The 6,565-nt window shown below is 32.7% G+C and overlaps 1 long non-coding RNA gene across 1 annotated transcript; it reads right to left on the bottom strand.

Annotated features, from left to right (window-relative positions):
* Positions 1–3,866: 3,866 nt before the first annotated feature.
* LOC110907609 lies at positions 3,867–4,751 on the bottom strand. The gene is made up of 2 exons (XR_002573970.2): positions 4,576–4,751; positions 3,867–4,501 (listed from the first exon to the last, which is right to left on the bottom strand). It is a non-coding gene; the product is annotated as an uncharacterized LOC110907609 (long non-coding RNA).
* Between the last annotated feature and the right edge of the window lie 1,814 nt (positions 4,752–6,565).

Genomic DNA, 6,565 nt, shown 5'->3' with positions numbered 1-6,565 from the left:
CACATGTAATATACGAAGTTTTTAAGGATGTAATCTTTTTATCATTTGTTAGATTTATTCAACCCGATTATACAAGGATTTTTTAAAGATACGACGTTTTTAGTATTTAGTATACAAAATTACATTTATTTAACCTGTGTAATACACATGATTTTTAAAGATATGACTTTTTTTTTATTATCTGATATATAAAATTACATTTATTTAACCCGTACAATATACTTGTTTAATAAAGATATAATTTTTTATTATTTAATATATAAAATTACATTTATTCAACCCGTGTAATACACGGGGTTCTAGCGTAGTTATTATGTATTTTATTGATGATATTATTGTAGTGACATATTATGAATTACCGATACAAACGAATTTTATATATAATTGTTACAACAAGTTGAAAAATGTAACAAGTTTTGGACTTTTAGTTTTAGATCCATCCATCTGTTAGATTCAAAATTTCCAACTCAAAATCTTTATACATGTTGACTCACTAGCATTTGGACTTTAACTTTGGTTTGCATGATTCAAACTTGTTTACATTAAGAGATCATAAGTTGGATCCTTTTGTTGTCTTCCCTTTTGTTTACATGATTCAAACTCAAAATCTTTATACATGTTGACTCACCCATAGTTACCTAAGTCAAAATTTGAACCCACTCAAAATTTTGATTTTTTTTTTGAAAGGCTAATTTCTTTAATCCATATCGTTCGTGGGACTTGAACCCAAGACCTTCATCTTCCCAACCTAGGTGTTTTGCCTTTGCCAATAGACCACCACCCCATTGGTAAGTCAAAATTTCGATTATTAACCTAAAACTAAACTGATTCTGTCTAAAAAACAAATTTTTTTTTTGTTTTGATTGTTTGAGTCTAAAACCGACCCATGCACTCAGAGCCGACTTCATTAATAAATACTTTATCCTTGGGCCTCCATTAGTATTTGGCCCCCAAGTTAAAAAAATAAAGAAGCAATTCATTACTCTTATGCATCTCCTGCGGTGGTGGGGAGGGTGGGTGGTGGTCGTGGTGGGTGGTTGTGGTGTTGTGGTGGGAGGGTGGTGATGGTCATGAAGGGTGGAAGACGGAATGAAATGGAAAGAAAAAAAATGGGTGGATAGAAAGAATTTGGGTGTTTAGAAGGAATGAGATTCATTGTGTAATAGATGATTTCATTTTTTTGACTAACCAAACACCATTTTTTTTATTCCCTTACAATCCATTCTATTCCATCTTGCATTCATGTATACCAAACACTACCTTAGTTTATTAGTTAATTTGCATCAGCTCGAAAAAAAAATAAGGGTAGTTTGAAAAGGAAAACAAAAAATCAAACTAGATGCATTATTAGTTAATTTCGCCAACAACAAAATTTTTAGTTTATTATTGCTTGTCTCAACTTGGGTAAAGGAGAGCTTATAACGATGACTTTGTAAAAAGGACCCATATTTTTCACTTTGTCTTAGGCCTCCAAAACAGTTAAGTCGTCCCTGCATGTACACCATGTATCGAATCTGATACATTTACCAATATTGATTGTCTACTCCTTCTTTATCCACATCTTGCCATAAAATGAAAGTATAAAACATGAAATACATGAAATAGAGGTATAAAAGCTAAAAATATATAAAGAAATAAATGATTCGGTTCGGTTAATTTCTGTTAACCGATGGTAAAAAAAAATATCGAGTAAACTGCCATTTTGGTCCATGAGGTTTGGTCACTTTTGCCATTTTAGTCCAAAACTCAAACCTTTTACATTTGGGTCCCTGTGGTTTCAGTTTTATTGTCATTTTGGTCCAAAAATGAAATCAGGTCATATTTGTCTTATAATTTATAAAATCCTGCAATTTTGTCATTTTCCTCAGGGGCAAATCAGGTCATATTTATCTTATAAAATATGGTATTTATTTATTAAAAAATGATCATTTTGCCCCTTCGGAAAAGTACAAAATAGCAGGATTTTATAAGACAAATATGGCCTGATTTCATTTTTGGACCAAAATGACAATAAAACTGAAACCACAAGGACCCAGATGCAACAAGTTTGAGTTTTGGACTAAAGTGGCAAAAGTGACCAAACCACAGGGACCATAATGACAGTTTACTCAAAAAAGTCCGTTAACCGACTTTCGGTTAATTCGGTTTCGGTTAATTTCGGTTCGGTTTTGTCGGTTTTCGGTTTCGGTTAACGGTTCAGTTATTGCACACCCCTGTTTTGCCTTGACCTTAGCTCTTCATTAACTAGTTGGGAGGATGCAACCTAGAGCTGTTCACAGTCCGGTTTTGATGGTTCTTGGGTTAAACTGCGAGTCAAACCACTAATAACGGTTTTTTATTATCGAAAACTAAACCATTGAAATTTATAACCAAACCGGACCGTTACCAACAATTTGGTTCCACGGTTTGAGTTTTATTAGTCCATTATGTGAAATACACAAAAATAAACAAGCTCTACAAAATAAATAAAACAAGTCGTCCAAAAACAAGTTAGCACATTCTAGTTAAAACTTATTACATAAAATAAACAGCAAAGTGTTTGCTAAGATTCGATCATCCATTAGTTTTCTGAAACCTATAACAAACAAAAAACATCAACCTTAAAAAAAAAAAAAAAAAAAAAAAAAAAAAAAAAAAAAAAAAAAAAAACCTTATGGGTTGTGAGTTGTGTATATTACTTGCAACCCAGATTGAGAAGAGGGCAGTTTCGTTTCGGGTTTTCGACTGATTCTTTTAAAGATTTGGATGTTTATTCGGTTAGTGTTCGTGAACCATTTCTGAACAAGTTCGATGCTAAATGAACTAACATGAACAAGACTATGATCGGTTCGGTTCGGTTTTCGATTCATTTACACTTTGCTACTCTATTTTTATAAATAATGTCAAGAACTTATTATTTTTTGTTGAAACTTGAGGAGGAAAAAAACAGGCCGACTCGAGCTTTTTACAAGCCAAACTCATACTTAGAATTTCAACTTATTAAGATAAACTAGTCGAGTCAAATTGGTTCGTTTAATTTCAAGCCTGAGCTGAAGGTGGCCCGGCTTGACTTGCTGGTTAGATAATATCACAGAAGAAAAAAGTAAAAAAAAAATCACAATCCACACAAACACATTTTTTCCATCATCATGACATGATAAGAACAAGTCATACTAATGGGAAGCAACATTTTTGCCTTATAAACACCACCACACCCACCCCTGGGCTAGAATCACACTCTTTTGTAGTTTTTTTGCAACAATACAAGATGTATACATCGACAATGACAATTCGACCTTGTTAATAGCAAATTAAAGATCGACATATCAAAAATTAATTGTCAAATATATATATTTGTAGTAACTTTTGCCTACATTTTACCCTGTTTATGTTTAGATCCTATCAAGGGTTTTACTATTTGTGAAATTTTCTAGGTGGGTACGAGTAATCTATGTGCTAGGAAATTATTTATTTCTAAAATTGAATATGCTTATTTATTGAACTTATACCATGACTTGTACAATTTATTAAATATATTAAGTCTATTTATAAATTATGTTCAAAAAATATTGTATTTTATTATAATTAAAAAAACAAGTTGACTTGAGTTTTTTTACGAGCGGAGCTCAAGCTTAGAATTTCAGCTCGTTCAAATAAACCATACGCGCAAGATTGGCTCGTTTAACTTCGAGCCCGAGTTAAAAAAAAATATATCTTGATCCTTAGATATTATCTATCACAATAAGGATAAAACACGTCACAATCTAAACAAACATTTTTTCCATGATCATGACATGATATAATAAGAACAAGTGAAATTAATTGGAAGCAACATTCAATGCATTCATCCACAATTCCACATTGTTAATTTCAATTTAAGATCGATATATAAAAATTAATCAACAAATCATTTCACGACATAATAATATCACAATAGTTTTAATCTTACACATATGGCAAATACATGACCAATTAGTCCAATTCATGAAGATCACAACAGTACAACAATAATTAGAGTAAAATACACACATTGTCGTTGTGTTAACCAAAATTTTGAATTTAGTCCTCAGTTTTTTAAAAGTATACGGATAGTCCCTGTGGTTTGCACTTTATAACATATTTAGTCCTCAACTTTTGTCAAAAGTATATGGATGATCCCTGTGGTTTGCACTTTGTAACATAGTTAGTCCCTAATATTTAGTGACTAAATGTGTTACAAAGTGCATACCACAGGGACCATCCATGTATTTTTGGCAAAAGTTGAGGATTAAATGTGTTAAAAAAAAGCAAACCACAGAGACCATCTGTGTACTTTAAAAAAATTGAAGACTAAATCCAAAATTTTGGTTAACCACATGGACCATCCGTGTACTTTACTCTAATACCTTACGCAGCTTTAGCTATACAAGAAGCGCGACAAAGTGACGCTTGATCATCATTTTCTCTTACCTCGCCTTTGATTCCACTAATATCCGGTTTTGCCGGCTTAATTTCTTCACGTTTCCTATCATGATCCGCAATCCTGTTTCAATATACACGTCAAAATCGCATACTCAACCGCAAAAGTGTGTAATAAAAACACGAGTAAAGAGACACCGTTTAGCACTAGAATGTTGATGATAGTATGCGACTCCAGTGAGGCATAGAGGGAAGCTGTTGTTGAAGATAGAATGCATTTTGTGTTTGTGTTCAAAAGGGAATTATTGGGGTTTATGATGATGATGGTGAATCATTTAATGATAGAAGAATCTTTGGGCCTCTGAAAAAGGGTGGTGGGTTCATCTTGTAAGGTTACATCTCTTTCATATTTAAAGAAAGTTTTCATGTGTTCATTTACTCATTTACTTTCCCTCTCTTTTGTTATGCACATGGGAAATTGATGATGTGGATAAGTTAGGGTCAAAACTGTAATATTGCCCGGTACATTATTTTCGGCAGGGGTGTATGGTTCGATTCGGTTCGGTTGTCAACATTAATTGTATTTGTAACCGAAGTCATCGGTTAATCGGTTTGGGTAATTCGGTTAATTTGTTAGTTTTCGGCTTGGTTATTTTCGGTTAATAACCAAATCAAACAACGGCTAAAATTTTTGCTTAGAAACACATGTATTGGAGGTATAAATACATGAAATGGAGTTATAAATAAATGAAATTGAAGTATATATAAATGGAATGGAGGCATAAAAACTAGAAATATCTGAAAATATAAATTGTTCGATTCGGTTAATTTCAGTTAACCGATGGTAAAAAAAAATAACCGATAATCGACTTTCGGTTAATTCGGTTTCAGTTAATTTCGGCTCGGTTTCGTTGGTTTTCGGTTCAGTTATTACACACCCCTAATTTTCGGGTTGGGTCAGGTCAAGTCCAGAAGGATCTAAGATCCGATCCAACAGATTTGTTGTAGCAACATCAAGCACTCCTATTTCCTTTAATCCTTTGTAGCGACACTGACAAATTGCAACGGAACTATCATCGAAAATGTCGTATCATATACTAGTTAGTATATATAACACGGTGTTAAATGTAACAATTTTTTGTAAGACTTGACTCCTTGCTTAGAAAGCGATGTCTTTTAACCTATTTGACGTGTTTTTTTTTGTAGCTTGTCTCTTAATAAATAAAATATTTGAAATTGTTATATTTGTATGTATATATTACCGATGTTTTGTTTTAGTTGTATATTGATTTGAGTATACAATATACATTGACATGCCACAAGAATATGAGTCAATTATTATAGGTTCGGGTCAAAATTAGTAGCCTATGGTATGATTGGAACATGGTGTAACGTTGAAGTGTCAATGGTTTAGTTAGACTACTCCCATTAGACCAAGCGTAATGGGGCGTTTTTTTAAAAAAAAATTGCCCGAAAACGCCCTAAAACGCCCAACCCCCCATTACAGGGGGCGTTTTCAGGCGTGATTTTCGAAAAAAATAGGGGCCGGCGTTTTTATTTAAACGCCCAAATTTCTGACATGCATTTGACTTTTGTGGCCCACCCTCACTTTTCACCTTGTTCCTCCAATCACTTTTGGAGCTTTTGTCTGACATGCTTTTCACTTCTTTTTTTTTTCATTAAAAATAATATGGGCATTATAATTCTTCACCACTACACCACTTTTGCTATAATGCCCCCTTGCTGACTAGGACGCCACATGGCGCAAAACGCCCCATGGTGGGGGCATTATAGTGTTCTACCACTACACATGGTCTTAGTGACCCAACCCAACCCAACCTTACAATAAGGGTGATACTATAAACACCCCCCCTAATTCCTGATTACACCCCCCCTATAAAAACATCATATCCATCAATCATTTGGTTTTTGTTTTTAGTCTTTTTTTGTCTTTTTGTTGTCTTTTTTATTTTATTTTATTGTCTTTTTATATTTTTGTTGTTATTATTATTATTATTTACTATTAGTAATGAATTATTATTATTATTATTATTATTATTATTATTATTATTAAAATTGATAAAATATTTGTGGTGGTGGTTTCAAATTATTAGTTCTTTTTACTTTTTTTTACCTTTTTAGTGCTCAAATTATTGGTGTACAACTATCTCGTGGTGATATAATAATG

This window comes from Helianthus annuus, chromosome 2, assembly GCF_002127325.2.
Source record: "Helianthus annuus cultivar XRQ/B chromosome 2, HanXRQr2.0-SUNRISE, whole genome shotgun sequence".
In the NCBI taxonomy this organism is placed as follows: Eukaryota; Viridiplantae; Streptophyta; class Magnoliopsida; order Asterales; family Asteraceae; genus Helianthus; species Helianthus annuus.
This window is presented reverse-complemented; position numbering and strand designations above follow the sequence as displayed.